The sequence below is a fragment of the Podarcis bocagei genome, assembly GCF_964188305.1.
Source record: "Podarcis bocagei genome assembly, chromosome: W".
Lineage (NCBI taxonomy): Eukaryota > Metazoa > Chordata > Lepidosauria > Squamata > Lacertidae > Podarcis > Podarcis bocagei.
In genome coordinates, this window is record NC_138131.1 from 25,376,309 (window position 1) to 25,396,160 (window position 19,852).

At 48.1% G+C, this 19,852-nt stretch overlaps 1 long non-coding RNA gene across 1 annotated transcript in view; it reads left to right on the forward strand.

Moving 5' to 3' along the window:
- LOC308577873 overlaps positions 1–19,852 on the forward strand; it is a 418,515-nt gene that overhangs the window by 218,060 nt on the left and 180,603 nt on the right. The gene's annotated exons all lie outside the window — the stretch shown is intronic.

The following is a 19,852-nucleotide window of genomic DNA, read 5'->3' on the forward strand; positions in this document are numbered from 1 at the left end:
CAAGAGGTGGCAGAAAGACATTTCGAAATTTGTCTGGCAGGGCAAAAAGCCCAGAATTAAATTTAAAATATTGACAGATGCTAAAGAAAGAGGGGGTTTCGCCCTGCCGGACTTAAAATTGTACTATGAGGCAGCAGCTTTTTGCTGGCTGAAAGAATGGATGCTCCTCGAGAATACGGACATTCTGGATCTGGAAGGTTTTAACAATGCTTTTGGTTGGCATGCATATCTATGGTATGACAAAGTTAATAGTGCCTTTAAAAATCACATTGTTAGAAAAGCATTATTCAATGTTTGGATAAGATATAAAGATCTGTTGGAAAACAAAACCCCTAGATGGGTGTCACCAGTGGAGGCTAAAGCAGTGAAGAAACTCAATATGGAGGTCGGATGGCCGAAGTATTGTGAAATTTTAGAACAGGATGGAGATAAGTTTAAACTACAAAGTCATGAGAAACTGAAACATAAAGTACAGAATTGGTTTCAAGATCGTCAAATAATGGAGTTTTACAAACAGGACAGGAAAATTGGTTTCCAGGTGGAAAAATCAAAACTAGAAACTGAATTGTTAGAGCCCAATACTAAGAATTTATCTAGAATGTATAACTTGTTGCTGAAATGGAGTACACAGGATGAAACAGTTAAATCGGCTATGATTAAGTGGGCACAGGATGTTGGACATAACATTATGTCAGCTGACTGGGAATGGTTATGGAACACCGGTATTAAATTTACGGCATGTAATGCCTTAAAGGAAAACATTATGAAAATGGTTTATAGGTGGTACATGACCCCAGTCAAGCTGGCAAAAATCTATCATTTGCCCGATAACAAATGTTGGAAATGTAAAGAGACTGAAGGTACCTTCTACCACCTTTGGTGGACATGCCCGAAGATTAAGGCCTTCTGGGAAACGATCTATAATGAAATGAAAAAGGTACTTAAATGTACTTTCCCTAAAAAACCAGAGGCCTTTCTCTTGGGCATTGTCGGCCAATTGGTGCCAAAGAAGGATAGAACTTTCTTTATGTATGCGACAACAGCAGCAAGAATACTCATTGCAAAGTACTGGAAGACACAAGATCTACCCACTCTGGAAGAATGGCAGATGAAAGTGATGGACTATATGACATTAGCCGAGATGACAGGCAGAATCCGTGACCAACGAAAAGAGACGGTGGAAGAAGAATGGAGGAAATTTAAAAGTTATCTTAAGGACTACTATAAACTTAATGAATGTTAAAATGTTATGGTTTTCAGAAACAAAGGGGTACAGTGATATAAGGTGAATATAAAGAGGACTAAGATGACAGAGGGTGGAAAGTAACAATTGGGAGTTGCTATGAAATTATGGACATTGGGATGCAGAAAGGGGGGGTATGGGGAAGTCCAAGAAAAGAGGTTTATGAAAATATGTTATGAAATTATACGTGTATGTTTGTCTTTTTAAGTGTTTGTTTGTTCTTTAAAAATTTTTGTAAAACCAATAAAAATTTTATAAAAAAAAAAAGAGAGATTATGCCACTGTGCATTGGGTGAGGTAGACTCCACAGAGCACATTTTATTGAGCTGTCCCTTCTACAACGATTTAAGACAGTATCTTATAACACCATACTTACCCCAGCTCAGTTCCCGACAAAGAGGAAAGCAGACAGCATATCTGCTAAATCAGTCTTCTGGGAAAACAACCTTGTCAGTGGCTAAATTTCTTTTCCTGGCACTCAAGTGTCGGAAACGTATAACTGAATGCTTTGATGTGGGTTATCTGTGAGAGGTCTATTTCTGTGGCCCTACCTTACTTATGTATCTCCTATGATGTTATAGTTTATAATTATTGTGTAATGTTTTAATTCTGACTATCGGTCGAATAAAGAGATTGATTGATTGATATTGGATTTCACTTATTTCAAGCCGTTTTCTTTGGTGTTAATGCACATTGACCCAGAAATCGCAAAGTGTGTGTAATGAAACCAAAATAACACAACACCGTCTTTTTGCTTCCATATGCGTAGAAAGAAGACAAATAAGCTTTCTTTGGGCTTATTACAATTCGCATGGTGTTTTTTGGGTGTGCACCAAAATCACCCCCAACCAAAGCAAAAAGGTGTTTTGGGTTCCACGTATATAAAAAGATGATGATAAAGCCTTGATTGGGCTTATTTCAAATTGGTGTTTTTGTGGTTAGAATGCACATTCACTGAAAAAGCGCAGAGTGACATGTTTATTATCAGCCGAAATCAACCATAGCAAAGAGAAGTGTAATAATCCTAAACAAAGCCAAACAGGTTGTTTTGGGTTCCAGCTACATAGAAAGAAGAATCTTGGATTTGAAATTAGCCCAATCAGAGCTTTATCAATAAGGTAAAAAAAAGCCAAACAGCTCTGATTGGGTTTATTTCAAATTGGTGTTTTGGGGGTTTATTTCAAATTGGTGTTTTGGGGGTTAGAAAGCACGTTCACTCAAAAATCGCAGAGTGACATTTTTGTTATCAGCCCAAATCAAGCATAGGTGTTTTGTTTCCATTTCAATAGAAGGAGGACGAATAAATCATAGAATCATAGAATCATAGAGTTGGAAGAGACCACAAGGGCCATCGAGTCCAACCCCCTGCCAAGCAGGAAACACCATCAGAGCACTCCTGACATATTGTTGTCAAGCCTCTGCTTAAAGACCTCCAAAGTAGGAGACTCCACCACACTCCTTGGCAGCAAATTCCACTGTCGAACAGCTCTTACTGTCAGGAAGTTCTTCCTAATGTTTAGGTGGAATCTTCTTTCTTGTAGTTTGGATCCATTGCTCCGTGTCCGCTTCTCTGGAGCAGCAGAAAACAACCTTTCTCCCTCCTCTATGTGACATCCTTTTATATATTTGAACATGGCTATCATATCACCCCTTAACCTCCTCTTCTCCAGGCTAAACATGCCCAGCTCCCTTAGCCGTTCCTCATAAGGCATCGTTTCCAGGCCTTTGACCATTTTGGTTGCCCTCCTCTGGACACGTTCCAGTTTGTCAGTGTCCTTCTTGAACTGTGGTGCCCAGAACTGGACACAGTACTCCAGGTGAGGTCTGACCAGAGCAGAATACAGTGGCACTATTACTTCCCTTGATCTAGATGCTATACTCCTATTGATGCAGCCCAGAATTGCATTGGCTTTTTTAGCTGCCGCGTCACACTGTTGGCTCATGTCAAGTTTGTGGTCAACCAAGACTCCTAGATCCTTTTCACATGTACTGCTCTCAAGCCAGGTGTCCCCCATCTTGTATTTGTGCCTCTCATTTTTTTTGCCCAAGTGCAATACTTTACATTTCTCCCTGTTAAAATTCATCTTGTTTGTTTTTGCCCAGTTCTCTAATCTGTCAAGGTCGTTTTGAAGTGTGATCCTATCCTCTGGGGTGTTAGCCACCCCTCCCAGTTTGGTATCATCTGCAAATTTGATCAGGATGCCCTTGAGTCCGTCATCCAAGTCGTTGATAAAGATGTTGAATAAGACTGGGCCCAAGACAGAACCCTGTGGCACCCCACTAGTCACTCTTCTCCAGGATGAAGAGGAACCATTGATGAGCACCCTTTGGGTTCGGTGAGTCAGCCAGTTACAAATCCACTGAGTGGTAGCATAGTCAAGACCGCATTTTACCAGCTTCTTTACAAGAATATCATGGGGCACCTTGTCAAATGCCTTGCTGAAATCAAGGTAGGCTACATCCACTGTGTTCCCTTCATCTACCAGGCTTGTAATTCTGTCAAAAAACGAGATCAGGTTAGTCTGACATGACTTATTTTTCAGAAATCCATGCTGACTATTGGTGATCACAGCATTCCTTTCTAGGTGCTCACAGACTGTTTGCTTAATGATCTGCTCCAGAATCTTCCCTGGTATTGATGTCAGACTGACTGGGCGGTAATTATTTGGGTCCTCTCTTTTCCCCTTTTTGAAAATGGGGACAACATTTGCCCTCCTCCAGTCTGCCGGGACTTCACCTGTTCTCCAGGAATTCTCAAAGATGACTGCCAGTGGTTCTGAGATCACATCTGCCAGTTCTTTTAATACTCTTGGATGCAGTTCATCTGGCCCTGGAGACTTGAATATATCTAAGCTAGCCAAATATTCTTGTACTATCTCCTTAGTTATTCTGGGCTGTGTTTCCTTTGCTGAATCATTTGCTCCAAATTCTTCAGGTCGGGCATTGTTTTCTTTATCGGAGAAGACTGAGGCAAAGAAGGCATTGAGGAGTTCAGCCCTTTCTGTGTCCCCTGTTTGCATTTCACCATCTTCTCCTCTGAGTGACCCCACTGTTTCTTTGTTCTTCCTTTTGCTACGAACATACCCATAAAAGCCTTTTTTGTTGCTTTTAACCTCTCTAGCAAGCCTGAGTTCATTCTGTGCTTTAGCTTTTCTGACTTTGTGTCTACACGTGCTGGCTATTTGTTTGAATTCCTCTTTGGTGGTTTCCCCCCTTTTCCATTTTTTGTACACATCCTTTTTTAATCTTAATTCAGTTAAAAGTTCTTTAGATAGCCACCCTGGCTTCTTTAGGCACCTTCCATGTTTCCGTCTCATTGGTATTGCCTGACGTTGTGCTTTTACTATCTCGCTCTTAACAAACTCCCAGCCATCATGAACTCCCTTTCCTTTTAGTATTGCTGTCCATGGGATCTCACCCAGCACTTCCCTAAGTTTTATGAAGTCGGCTTTCTTAAAGTCAAGAAATTGAGTCCTAGTATGCTTGGCTGCTCCTTTCCGCTGTATAGTAAACTTCAGAAGAGCATGATCACTCGCGCCTAATGATCCTTCCACATCTACCCCACTAACCAGGTCATCAACATTGGTTAGGACCAGATCTAAAATGGCTGTTCCTCTTGTTGCTTCTCCCACTTTCTGGAAAATGAAGTTGTCTGCAAGGCCAGTGAGGAATCTGTTTGACCTTATGCTCTTGGCTGAGTTTGACGTCCAACAAATATCCGGGTAATTGAAGTCCCCCATTACTACTATCTCCCTTCCTTTTGCATGCTTGGCCATCTGTTCCAGGAAGGCATCATCTATGTCCTCCGTTTGGCTTGGGGATCTATAGTAAACTCCCACAATGAGGTCTCTGTTATTCTTCTCTCCCTTAATTTTGACCCAAATGCTCTCACTTGGCTTTGAGGTTCTAAATCTTGGATCTCTTCACAGGTATACACATCCCTGACATATAACGCCACTCCTCCTCCTTTCTTGTCTGGTCTGTTTCTCTGAAATAGATTGTATCCCCCCATTATTACATTCCAATCGTGGGACTTATCCCACCAGGTTTCAGTGATGCCTATTATGTCATATTTAGTTTGCTGTACCAAGCGCTCAAGCTCATCTTGTTTATTTCCCATGCTTTGCGCATTAGTGTACAGACATTGAAGTCCATTAATCATTCCCCCGTGTCTCTTATTTAAGGATTTTTTCCTCCCACCACTAGGTCTGCGTGCTGTTTGCTCCATTTGGTCTATGACATTTGTATGATCATCTTCATTAATTGATAGACTCCTACCTTCAGGAGCACTGTCTCCCTCCCCCACATTAGTCAGTTTAAAGCCCTCCTGATGAGGTTTCTGAGATTTTTGGCAAAAACATTTCTCCCAACCGTTGTGAGGTGCAGCCCATCACTTGCCAGAAGTCCATCCTCAAGAAACTGCAGTCCGTGATCTAAGAATCCAAACCGTTCCTGTTTACACCATTTGCGAAGCCAGCTGTTCACTTCCACTATTTTCCCCTCTCTCCCTGGGCCACGTCGTTCAACAGGGAGGACAGATGAGATGACAATTTGTGCATTTAGTTGCTTCAATTTCCTGCCGAGAGCCTCGTAGTCTCTTTTGATCTTCTGGAGGCTATTGCTTGCAGTGTCATTGGTTCCCACATGAACCAAGAGGAAGGGGTATTTGTCAGTGGGTTTTATGATTCCTTGCAGTCGTTCAGTTACATCTTGGATCTTAGCCCCGGGGAGACAGCACACTTCCCGAGACATCTTGTCAGGCCCACAGATCACTGCTTCTGTTCCCCTCAGTAGGGAATCCCCTATCACCACTACACGCCTCCTCTTGGGTTTGGTCGGGGTTCTTCCGTGAGCTGTCCGTTCCAAGGTCGCCTGCACATTCCCTGAGGACTGACTTTGCTGCTCGTCTTCATATACCTGATCGACTGTAATGAGGGAGAGATCCTCAAATGGAGTCTGCTCTTCGTCTTCCATGCTAGGGGAGAGGACCTCAAAGCGATTGTGTATTTCTAAACAATTAGAGTGAACCCTGGGCCTCCTACTTCTTTGAGTCACGTTTCTCCATATATCTGGCTCCTGTGTTGGTGAACTAGCCTCCTTCTCAGGGGAGTCCCCTGTGTCTTCCTTGGTGGGGACGGTGTGCTCTGTTGCTTCCAAGAAGAGCTCCAGCTCTCTAATTCTTTGGAGCGTAGCTACACGTTCCTCCAGTTGCTGGACTTTGTCTTTTAAGAGGGCAATCAACATGCAATTGCTGCAGGTAAAGCTGCCTGCAACCTTTGGCAAGATGGCAAACATTGCGCAGGAATCGCAGGCGACTGCAGCTGTTCCCTCCCCTTCCATCTTCAGATCGTGTTGTTGGGGGTGGCTACAGAGGTCCTCCATCATAAAAAGCTTGAAGACAGGACAAATAACTTCCCCCAGAAAAAAAACCCTAGGTCTCCCCCAACAAACGTTTGAGACTAAATCTAAAAGATTTAAAATCTAAATCTAAAAGATGGGTATAAGTGTGCGCGCCGCTAGAAACCCTGCCCCCTCTGACCTTTACACAGGGAAAACAGCTAATCAGCCACAAAGAAACACACAGACACAAGAAAACCCTTTTTGCTCCTTCTTCAACTGCTGCCCTGCAAACTCTGATAAGCTCCTCCCACAGCTAATCCCCTGCGTCAACAGAAACCCTGCCCCCTCTGACCTTTACACAGGGAAAACAGCTAATCAGCCACAAAGAAACACACACACACACAAGAAAACCCTTTTTGCTCCTTCTTCAACTGCTGCCCTGCAAACTCTGATAAGCTCCTCCCACAGCTAATCCCCTGCCTCAACAGAAACCCTGCCCCCTCTGACCTTTACACAGGGAAAACAGCTAATCAGCCACAAAGAAACACACACACACAAGAAAAACCTTTTTGCTCCTTCTTCAACTGCTGCCCTGCAAACTCTGATAAGCTCCTCCCACAGCTAATTCCCTGCCTCAACAGAAACCCTGCCCCCTCTGACCTTTACACAGGGAAAACAGCTAATCAGCCACAAAGAAACACACACACACAAGAAAACCCTTTTTGCTCCTTCTTCAACTGCTGCCCTGCAAACTCAGTTCTTCGCGGATTTCGACTTCCGGATAGAATACATCCCGGGAGACAACAACGTCATGGCACTATCCAGGAAACCGCAGTATCTCGAGGAAGCGGCACCGGTGGCGGCCAAACACATTTTCGCACCGAAAGCGTGGGCATGCACTTCAGCCACCGTGGACCTGGACGCAGTGCGTCGCGCGCTGCAGACGGATGCCTTCGCACAATCCAAGATGGAGGAGGTGCGAAGCGGCACAGCGAAGGACAACGAGTTCCAGATACGCGACGGACTGCTCACCCTCAAAGGGGCTCTCTACGTGCCTGGGGACAACCTCCGAGATAAAGTCCTGCAGCAGTTACACGACGCGCCCAGTGCTGGGCACTTCGGCAAGGACAAGATGGCGGAATTGGTGGCCAGAGACTTTTGGTGGCCCCAGATGAGGGGTGAAGTCGCGGATTACGTCTCTAGGTGTGACACATGCCAAAGGGCCAAACCAGTGCACAGGAAGCCGGCGGGACTGCTGGAACCGCTACAGACGCCGCTCGAACCGTGGGAGAGGGTGGCCCTGGACTTTGTCACAGATCTGCCCAGTTCGCGAGGCAAAACAGCGGTACTCGTGGTCGTAGACCTGTTCACCAAGATGGCGCACTTCATTCCTTGCGTGAAGGTGGCCACAGCGGAACAGACCGCCAAGCTGTTGATAGACCACGTGTTCAAAGTTCACGGCTTACCGCGGTCCATCCTGTCCGACCGGGGTCGCCAATTCGTCTCGAGCTTCTGGCAGAAGCTGCTGGGTATCCTGAACGTCAAGATCAACTTAGCTTCGGCACAACACCCGCAGACCAACGGACAAGCGGAGAGGGTCAACGCCATCATGCAGCAGTACCTGCGATGCTACGCGAATCAACAGCCCTCGACCTGGGTGGACTACCTACCGCTGGCCGAGTTTGCCTACAACAACACGAAGCACGGGTCTACAGGGGTGACACCGTTCTTCGCCAACAATGGGCGGCATCCCAGAACCTTCCCGGGGTTAGAGACGAAGGGGGAGGGGGAGCCACGGCGTGCAGAGCACTTGGCAGCAGAGTTACAGGAGGTCCACGACCAACTCCGAAGGACCTTGGAACTAGCAAAACACGCCTACAAAGTGCAGGCAGACAGGCACAGGAGAGTCGGGGAAGACATCCAGGTGGGGGACTGGGTCTGGTTAGCGGCCCAGGCAGTGCCGGCCAGAACGTTAGCTAAGAAGAAGCTCAAACACAAGCAGTTAGGGCCTTAGCAAGTCGAGGCACAAATCAACCCAGTGGCCTTCCGGTTGACACTCCCGGAGGGTTCCAGAATGCTCCCAGTATTTCATAGGTCAATCCTCACACCCTACAAGGAACCCCACAGGTTTCAGGCGCCAGGGACCGCACCTCGCCCACTTAGAAAGTCGCCAACGGGGGAGGGGTCACCGAGGGCGGCGCCACTCAACGAGGTCACGGAGATTTTAGACTCGAGATGGGGGGAAGAGGGAGTTGAATATCTCCTCGCCAGGGAAGGTACCCCGGCCAGCGCCAACAGGTGGGTGCCGGACTATGCCTTGGAGGAGCACTACCTCAAAGACGAGTTCCATGCACTCTTCCCGCACAGACCTATGCCGGCAGATTATTTCGACGACTGGCTTTTCACACCCACACTTTCAGCCAGCACGTTCCAGGGGTTCTCATCCGCTGAGGAAACGGCGCAAGACACAAGCTCCCCGGAGGGATCACTCTCGGGGTCTGCCATGGATCGCTCTTATTGGTGGGACACTCAACCGGAGGTGGGGTGGAGCAGGGAACTGCTAAGGGGGCCCTGGCACACAGCATCACCCGAGGTAACAGGGGGAGAGACGGACATGGACGTGTTGGGGGAGGACCTTGGGTTCGAACACGAATGCAGAGAGATGGAAGCAGAGGAGATCGACGTCGACGAGCCCATTACAGGCTGGCCGGATCCAACTGGTCGGCCGCACGCCAGGGGGAAGGAACTGTATCCCGCACTCACCCCCACAGCACTGGAGCACCCGGAACCCACCCCAGAAGAGGGGGAGGGGGGAAGGGGGGCTTCGAGGGGGGGATGGATGTCAGGGGCTCAGGAGCAGAGGTACAGGGGAGAGAGGAGGTGGAGAGCGAAGGGGAAGGATCTGAGGGCAGCGTAGGGGAGTACGGCAGTGACCTGAGAGATTCCATGAGCTTCTCCAGCGAATCAGAAGATTCCCAGAAGGAGGCGCCGATGGTCAGGGCAAGGGGGGTCCCAGGGGAGACACACCAGAAACAAGGGGCCAGCGGGGACTCCCAAAGCAGCAGCTGGAGATCAGGACCAGCTTCCCCACCAGAGCATAGTGGGGGGGGAAGAGTCCCAGGTGTCAGGGGCAGCGTCTCCTCCAGCAGGGAGAGAAGAAGAGTCGGGACTGACCACGCCTCCATCGGAGAGTGGGGGAACGGAGGGGAGGTCAGGCCCAGCTGGCCTCCCCGAAGGGGGAAGCAGTGACAGGAGCAGTGTAACGGTCAGGAGGAGGGTTGCCGGATGGGCTCGCGTGCCAAGTTCGAATGTACAGGCGCGCGGGACAGCAGAAAACCCGGATGGGGAACAAGGTCCTAAAGCCCATCGGAGGCAGGGGGAAGACTCAGGGGACTCAGCGTCAGAAGAGTCTAGGAAGGGCGAGACCCCAGCTGACAGGCGGACCCAGAGGAGGAAAGAGCAAAGGAAGAGGTGGAGCAAGGCTAGGGTCTTAAACTGGTGTCTGGGGGGAGGAGACTCAGACGGAGCTTCAGCGGTCTAGAGTTTCAGACGTAGAGCTGCGCGCTGCTGATGTGAAAGACAAACTGAACTTCAATAAAGACTTTTGTATATAACAATGGACTGGCGTTGGTCCTTTGTGAGCTGGGACCTTGGGCAGCTCTGACAATATGTGTTTTGGTTCCATCTCAATAGAAAGAGGACGAATAAGCTTGGATTGTTCTTTCTGTGGTCATTCACCCCGACCCTAACCCTAACCCTAACCCTAACCCTAACCCTAACCCTAACCCTAACCTTAACCCTGTCCCTAGCAAAGCGAAGTGTAATAAGCCTAAATAAAGCCAAGCAGGTTGTTTTGTGTTCCAGCTACATAGAAAGAAGAATATTGGACTTCACTTATTTCAAGTCGTGTTCTTTGGTGTTAATGCACATTGACCCAGAAATCGCAAAGTGTGTGTAATGAAACCAAAATAACACAACACCGTCTTTTTGCTTCCATATGCGTAGAAAGAAGACGAATAAGCTTTGATTGGTCTTATTTCAATTCGAATGGGTTAACCCCAACCCCAATCCTAACCCTAATCCTAACCCTAACCCAAACCCATTTTTTTCTTTTTTCAAACATAATTTTTATTAATTTACACCAAAACAAAACAAAAATAAAATTCTGCCTCTTATTATCACAAATTACTTGCACCGGAATCTCCCCCGACCTAAGCAAAAAGGGGTTTTGTTTTCCACCTACATAAAAAGAAGATGATAAAGCCCTGGGACACGACCAGGATGCCCAATTTCCCCATTACTTTTTATATCAGTCCTGGAGGTTTTGCTAAATATGATTTGGGATGACCAGCAGGTTAAAGGTGTACAGGTCGGAGCTAAACATTATAAGTTAAGGGCCTTTGCAGATGATTTGGTACTTACTTTACAAGAGCCAGATACTAGTACAAAGAGGGTGTTGGAGATAATTCAAGAATTTGGTCAGGTGGCCGGATTCAAACTGAACAAACAAAAGACTAAAGTTTTAGAGAAAAATTAAACAGGTATGGAGAGGGAGAAATTCCAGAATGAAACAGGTTTGACAGTGGTTAAGAAGGTGAAATACCTAGGGGTTCATCTGACATCTAAAAATCTGAATTTGTATAAAGACAATTATGAAAAATGTTGGTCAGAAATCAAAAAAGATCTAGAAATATGGTCAAATTTGAAACTGTCAATGTTAGGCCGAATTGCAGTTATTAAGATGAATGTATTGCCTAGAATGTTATTCTTGTTTCAAACTTTGCAGGTTCTTGACAAGATGGACTGTTTCAAGAGGTGGCAGAAAGACATTTCGAAATTTGTCTGGCAGGGCAAAAAGCCCAGAATAAAATTTAAAATATTGACAGATGTAAAAGAAAGAGGGGGATTTGCCCTGCCGGACTTAAAATTGTACTATGAAGCAGCAGCGTTTTGCTGGCTGAAAGAGTGGATGCTCCTCGAGAATACAGATATCTTGGATTTAGAAGGTTTCAATAATGCATTTGGTTGGCATGCATACTTATTGTGATGGGATGATGAGCTGCTTGTGCGTAAAAATCGTAGTCCCTCAGAGTTTGTTCAAGTCCACAAACCTCTGTCTGTGACGGAGCCCCTCAGACATGGCTGCTCTAGTCACTTGCAGATTCCGACAGTGGTTGCTTTCGGAATCGCTTCCAGCATAAAAGCTCCTTAACGGAAACACGTCTTCTGGACTCGCGGCGTGACAGTTTCCGGCGAGGAGTGGGTCTCCCTATGGGAGGTTCAGAAACCTCCCCACTGTTCTCGCTGGACGTGTCCCTGAGCCCTCCCTCTTGCTCGCTTTCCCTCAGAGACCCACCTCTCCCCCTGCTGGTCCCTGCTTCAGCTGCTGGGTCTCTCCCAGCCTCCATGAGCCCTTCCACCACCTGTCCCTCCGATGGCAGTTCCCTGACATCCACCTACCCTCCAGGACCCCCTTCACCCCCTCCCGTTCCCTCTCCTCTGGGCGGTGAGGAGGTAAAACCCCTAAAAGAGTCCTCTTCATCTTCAGAGGTCTCGAACATTTCCCTCCATTGGTCGCCGTTCCGGGTCGCTGAATCCTCCTCCTCCTCGGAATCTGTGAACCCCTCCAACTCCTCTTCCTCATCTGTGGTAGCAAAGTATTCCCTCCGGAACCTCGCTACAGGCTGAGGTTTACGTGGGAACCTCTGATGAAAAGTTTCTATTAAGACCTCGTCATTGACATCCTCTGCCATGACCCAGGTGTTTTCCGACTCCGGTTCCCCTTCCCACATTACCAAATACTCCACTTGATCTCCCCTCCACCTGGAATCGAGGATCTCCGCCACATGGTTGCTGTGTTCCCTTTCCTCCATTGCTGGTCCCCGGGTGAACCTCCCTTCTCTGTCCCCTTTATACGGTGACAGCAACGACCTGTGGAAAACTGGGTGCAGCTTCATGTGGTTCGGTAACCGGAGTCTGAAAGCCACTGGGTTGACCTGTTGCGTGACTTCAAATGGGCCCAATCTTTTGGGTCTTAACTTCTTACAACCCCCTTTGAATGGTAACCCTTGGGTTGACAGCCACACCTGGTCCCCCACCCTAATGGTTTCACCTTCCCTTCTGTTTTTGTCTGCCTGCCTCTTATACGCCTCCTTGGCCCTGTCTAAGTTAAGTTGGAGCTGACGATGGATCGCTTCCATTTCTTCTACGAACTGTTCGGCAGCCGGGACGCTCCATCTCTCCCCTTCCCCCCCCGGGAAAGCCCTGGGATGGCACCCGTAATTAGCCAAAAAGGGGCTCATCCCTGTGGACACGTTCTCCGCATTGTTGTAGGCAAATTCAGCCAACGCCAGCTTCTCCACCCAATCATTCTCTCTGTCATTCACATAACACCTCAAATATTGCTGGAGGATGCCATTGGCTCTTTCCGCCTGCCCGTTGGTTTCAGGATGCCGGGCAGTCGAAAAATTGACCTCTACATGCAGTAAGCTCATGAGCTTCCTCCAGAACCTGGAAGTAAATTGTTTCCCTCGGTCTGAAACCACCCTCAAGGGGGCGCCATGCAACCTAAACACATTTTCTACAAACAATTTAGCTGTTTCTTCTGCCGTGACAGCATGTGAGCAGGCTATAAAGTGGGCCATTTTGGTTAACAGGTCTACCACAACCATGATGGCTGTTTTCCCTCTGGACTTTGGCAGATCAGTCATGAAATCTATTGCCACTGCTTCCCATGGTCTTTCAGGTGTGGGTAGCGGTTCTAATAACCCTGCCGGCGCCCGCCTCTCCCCTTTGGCTCGCTGGCATTGGTCACAACCTCTCACATACTCCCGCACATCTTCCCTGACCTTGGGCCACCAAAATTCCCTGGTAACCAGCCACATGGTTTTGTGTTGCCCAAAATGCCCCGCTGTGGGGCTATCGTGCAGCTGCTTGAGTACCTTCCCCCTCAACTCTCCTTCAGGTATATATAATGCTCCCTTGTAATACAACGCCCCGTTTCTCTCCTCAAAACCTCCGGGTTTATCTCCCTCCCTCCTGAGACCCCTGAGTTTGTCCTGGGCGTATTCATCATTCTCCGTTCCCTCTACCAGTTCTCTTTGCCCCACCAATGCCCCCACACACACCCAGCGGTCCTCTGGAATGACATGTCTTTCTTCGGGTGCTCCCTCCCCCTCCAAATATTCAGGTTTGCGTGAGAGAGCGTCCGCCCTAATGTTCTCTGGGCCTGGCACGTAACAAATCTCAAAGTTAAATTTGGAGAACTCCTGGGCCCATCTCACTAGCCGTTGGTTGAGCACTCGGGCCGTTCTCCAATACTCTAGGTTCTTGTGGTCAGTGCACACTTGCACCTTATGTTGTGCGCCAATTAGCAGGTGCCTCCATCTCCGGAAAGCCTCATGAATGGCAAGTAGTTCTCGGTCGTACACCATGTAGTTCCTCTCGGATTTGTTCAGCTTTCGCGAAAAAAAAGCACACGGTCTCCACTCTGACTCCTCCTTCCCTGGCTGCAGAAGCACCGCCCCTATAGCTCTGTCTGATGCGTCAGTTTCGACTCTCATCTTTTTTTGTAAATCCACATGCAGAAGTTGTTCTTCAGAGGCGAAGGCCCTTTTTAGTTCCTCAAATGCTCGCTCCGCCTCCTCAGTCCAAACGAATTTCTTCTTACTGCTGAGACAGTCCGTAATGGGCGCCGTCAGGTGAGCAAAGTTTCGGATGAACTTACGATAAAAGTTCCCAAACCCTAGGAACCTCTGCACATCCTTCTTTGTTTTGGGTGTTTTCCATTCCAGCACTGCCTGGACCTTGCCGGGATCCATGGCCAATCCCTTGTCTGACAGGTGGTACCCCAGGAATTCCACCTCCTTGGTATGAAACTGACACTTCTCCAGTTTCACCCACAGCCGGTTGGCTTGCAGCCTGCTCAACACTTCTCTGACGTCTCTCACATGCTGCTCCTCATTCTCAGAATGCACCAACACGTCATCTAGGAAGGCCACACAATTCTTGTAAAGCAAAGGCCCCAGTACGTGGTTCATAAACGATTGGAAGCACGCCGAGCCTGCTTGTAGACCGAAGGGCATAACTAAATATTCAAATGCCCCCAAAGGGGTGAACATGGTGGTTTTCCATTCATCCCCTTTCCTTATACGTATCAGGTTGTACACCCCCCTTAGGTCCAGCTTTGTAAAAATCTCTCCCTTCCGCACCCTGGTCAAAATGTCGTCAATCCTGGGCATAGGGAAGGCCACTGGTTCTGACACTGCGTTTAAAGCCCTGAAGTCACACACAAGCCTCGGCTTGTCCGTGTGTTTTTTTATCCACAAAAAACACTGGGCTACCTCCCACCGCTCTGGACTCTCTGATGAAACCTCTCTTCAGGTTCTTGTCAATGAACTCTCTTAGCTCCTGCATCTCTCTGTCTGACATGGCGTACAACTTGCCTACAGGGAGCTGTGCCCCAGGGAGTAAATTGATTTGACAGTCAAAGGGTCTATGCGGGGGTAGTTGGTCAGCTTCCCTTTCGCTGAACACGTCGCTGAGATCTGCGTATTGTCGTGGTACCTTCACTTTCTCCGTTACTTCCGTCCCTGCTAGGGTGGCTTGGGCCCCTGCTGAACCCTTTCCCTCTTTGCAGTGTTCTAAGCAATGTGCTGAACCAAAGGAAACCACTCTCTGATGCCAGCCCACCAGCGGATCATGTAACGCTAGCCAGCTCATCCCCAAAATAATAGGAGCCCCTCCCAAGCTGGCCACATTAAACGCTTTCAGTTCGGTGTGCCTTGCCACCTTCGTTATCATTGGGACGGTCTGCAAGCTGACTTCTCCTCCCAACAGCTCCCTGCCATCGATCGTGGTCACCTGCAGGGGGTTGCTTAAAGGGATCGTCTGTATCTGGTGTTCAGCTGCAAACTCTTTGCTCATGAAATTGCAGGAGCTGCCTGAGTCCAACAGCGCCTTTATCTTTAGAGGGTGTCCGTTTTGCAGCTCTAGCGACACTTCTATCACTAGGGCAGGTTTAGGAGGTTCTGGCGTGGGCACTTTCACTGCTCTTTGGCCTGGCTGCTGTGTCCCGACGGTGGCAGCCAGGCGTTGGCTTTTACTTGCTCCGGTATTTCCTCCTCTCTCCCCTCAACAGCTCCCACCATCCCTTGCCATTCCTTCCTCTGGGGGCAGACTCTGGCAAAGTGACCTGGCTGTTGGCAGAGATAGCATTTCCGGGCGCCTTTTCCCTCCTTCTTTCCCCCCTCACTGGGCTTTGAAACTGCGAGCGCGCGCGCTGTTCCGATTTCCATCGGCTCTGCCGGCGGGAAAGTTGGCTCTGGAATGTCTGGAATGCGGAACTCCTTCCAACGTTCCCCCTTCCCTTCCCGCCTCTCCAAGGCTCTCGCCTCCTGGCGCGCTCCTATGGTCAGCGCAGATTTGGTCAGCTGATCCATAGAATCCGCCCTGGGACCCCAGGAAAGTTCGTCTTTCACAGCCGAAGCAAGCCCTTCTTCAAATAGCATTTGAATGGGTTCCGCCGATAAGTGCCACCCCAATCTGTGAACCAGCATGGTGAACTCAGTCCAGTACTCACGGACAGATCAGCTCCCCTGTTTGCAAGCCATTAGCTGTCTGCGCACCACTCCCTGCTCAATATCGCTGGAAAACATCAGATCCATGGCACGAAAGAACTTCATTGTGTCCTTTAGGACGTCATTTTTCGTTGTCATCAGGGGTCTAACCCAGTCTCTCGCCCCCTTCTCAAGATGCCCAATCACGAAAGCCACTCGCGATTCCTCGTCAGGGAATTCATCAAACTGCACATTGAGGGCATATTGCATCTCTGTCCTAAAGGCATGGTAGTCCTTGGGGTCCCCCCCAAACTTCTGCACCAATCCTGGTACCTTTCTGGTGAACTGGGTGGCTTTCCCCTTTATGTCTGCATCCTGAGCCCTTCTCTCCTCAAGCCTCGCCGTCTGCAGCGCTAGCTGGATCTCCAACGCCCGGTACCTTTCCTCCAGGCTTGGACCCGCTCCAACTCCTGCTTCTCCGGTTCCGGCTGGGTCGCTCATGATGCCTTCTCCTGCACATACTGCTTACAGAGACTGTCGGAATGCTGTGATGGGATGATGAGCTGCTTGTGCGTAAAAATCGTAGTCCCTCAAAGTTTGTTCAAGTCCACAAACCTCTGTCTGTGACGGAGCCCCTCAGACATGGCTGCTCTAGTCACTTGCAGATTCCGACAGTGGTTGCTTTCGGAATCGCTTCCAGCATAAAAGCTCCTTAACGGAAACACGTCTTCTGGACTCGCGGCGTGACAGTTTCCGGCGAGGAGTGGGTCTCCCTATGGGAGGTTCAGAAACCTCCCCACTGTTCTCGCTGGACGTGTCCCTGAGCCCTCCCTCCTGCTCGCTTTCCCTCAGAGACCCACCTCTCCCCCTGCTGGTTCCTGCTTCAGCTGCTGGGTCTCTCCCAGCCTCCGTGAGCCCTTCCACCACCTGTTCCTCCGATGGCAGTTCCCTGACACTTATGGTATGATAAAATTAAAGTGCATAGGGCCTTTAAAAACCATATTGTCAGAAAAGCATTATCTAATGTCTGGATAAGATATAAAGACTTACTGGAAAACAAAACCCCTAGATGGTTGCCACCCTTGGAGGCTAAGGCATTGAAGAAACTCAATATGGAGGCCGGATGGCCGAAGTATTGGGAAATCTTGGAACAGGAGGGAGATAAATTGAAATTACAAAGTCATGAGAAATTGAAACCTAAAGTACAAGACTGGCTTCAATATTACCAAATAATGGAGATTTATAAACAGGACAGGAAAATTGGCTTTCAGGTAGAACCCAATACTAAGAACTTGTCAAGAATGTATAATTTGCTGCTGAAATGGAATACACAAGATGAAACAGTTAAATCAGCTATGATTAAGTGGGCACAGGACATTGGCCATAATATTATGTTTGCTGACTGGGAATGGTTGTGGAACACTGGGATAAAATTTACGGCATGTAATGCTTTAAAGGAAAATATTATGAAAATGATCTATAGGTGGTACATGACCCCAGTCAAGCTAGCAAAGATTTATCATTTGCCTGATAACAAGTGCTGGAAATGTAAAGAAACTGAAGGTACTTTCTACCACCTTTGGTGGACGTGCCCAAAGATTAAGGCCTTCTGGGAAATGATATATAATGAAATGAAAAAAGTACTTAAATGTACATTTCCTAAGAAACCAGAGGCCTTTCTCTTGGGCATTGTCGGCCAATTGGTGTTAAAGAAAGATAGAATTTTCTTTATGTATGCTACAACAGCAGCAAGAATACTTATCACAAAGTATTGGAAGACACAAGATCTACCCACCTTGGAAGAATGGCAGATGAAAGTGATGGACTACATGACATTGGCTGAGATGACCGGCAGAATCCGTGATCGGAGGAAAGAGACGGCGGAAGAGGATTGGAAGAAACTATTATAAAATTGATGAATGCTAAAATGTCAAGGTGTTGAGAAAGAAAAAGGGATTACAGTGACATAAGAGTAAGTTGAAGAAAAGACTATGAGGACATATATTTGATAAAATTATTTAGAAGCTGCTGAAATAATCTTGGAAATTGGGATGCAGAAAGGGGAGGTATGGGGGAGTCTGAGAAATGAGGGTAATGAAAAAAAGGTTATGAAATTATACATGTTTGTTTGTCTTTTTATTTGTTTGTATTGTTTAAAAAATGCTGTAAAACCAATAAAAAATTTATTAAAAAAAAAACAGAAATCGCAAAGTGTGTGTAATGAGACCAAAATAACACAACACCGTCTTTTCGCTTCCATATGCGTAGAAAGAAGACGAATAAGCTTTGATTGGACGTATTTCAATTCGCATGGTGTTTTTTGGGTGTGCACCAGAATCACCCCCAACCAAAGCAAAAAGGTGTTTCGGGTTCCATCAACATAAAAAGAACATGATAAAGCTCTGATTGGGCTTATTTCAAATTGGTGTTTTTGGGGTTAGAATGCACATTCAACCAAAAATCGCAGAGTGACATGTTTGTTATTGAACTGTGTGCTAACCTTGCTTGCCTAATCTCCGCTTGCTTATGCTGCTACCTCCGCTTTTTTTAAAAAAAGAATACTCTGCTTGCATTCAGAATATGTTCCTAACGCCACACCTAAAATGGCCGCCCGTGCCTCCACAAATGTCCGTTCCCAAGATGGCGACCGTGGTCTCTTCCCCTCACCTCAACAAAGATGGCTGCTCGCACTACTACCACGCGTGCCCACAAAGATGGCGCCGGTTCTCTGCCCTTAACAAAGCCCTTAACAGAAATGGAAGCCTCAGCTTCAAAACCCACCTTAGTGGAGGTGGGCGGATGCCAAAGCAACCCAGCAAACCAATCCCGTGAGAAAAGGCAAGCGAGCGGAGTTGGAAAGCAGAAACGCGAGCAAAATGCAATGTGAACCGGGGGGCTGAAAACAGTGGGGGGGGGGGGTTAGAAGGAGACGCGGACCTAGCGCTAAGAGGGAGAAAAGCAGGAGAACAGCTAAGAGAGGCAGTCAGCCGGTAAACCTAAGAAAGCAACAAACAACCACACACGCAAACAAAACAGAAAACTGAAGGGGGAAAACCAGGAAACCCGAGAGCACAGCAGGGAAGACAAGAAAACAAACCGCCGGCAAGTACTCCCGCGATCCAGCAAGAAGGGAGGAGCGGAAGGTGGCTGGGCGCTCCGCTCCGTGAACTTTACCCCTTCTGCTCTCCGGCTTCAACAAGACGCTCCCTGCATTGCCTGATCGTGGGTGTTCCAGCGGCTGCACTGATCCTCCTACGACTCCCAAACTACGAATCCCAAACTACGACTCCCAAACTAAGGCAAGTGAAAAAACCGCTCAGCTGGAAAGGGGCAAAGAGGGCGGTCCCCGGGCGTGCCTAGCCTTAAATAGGCTAGGCCACGCCTCCCCGGTCCGCCGATTGGCGGGCCGGGTCGCCGACACGCCCGGGGATTCCTTAATCTCGCGGGGGCAAAGGCCAGCCCCCGCGTGGGATGTGGGAGGGATTTCTGCCCGCAACCCCCTCTCCTCCCAGGTCGGAAATGGCTTTGTTATCAGCCCAAATCAAGCATAGGTGTTTTGGTTCCATCTCAATAGAAAGAGGACGAATAAACTTGGATTGTTCTTTCGGTGGTCATTCACGCTAACCCTAACCCTAACCCTAACTCAAAGCCTAATCCTAACCCTAACCCTAACCCTAACCCCAACCCCAACCCCAACCCCAACCCCAACCCC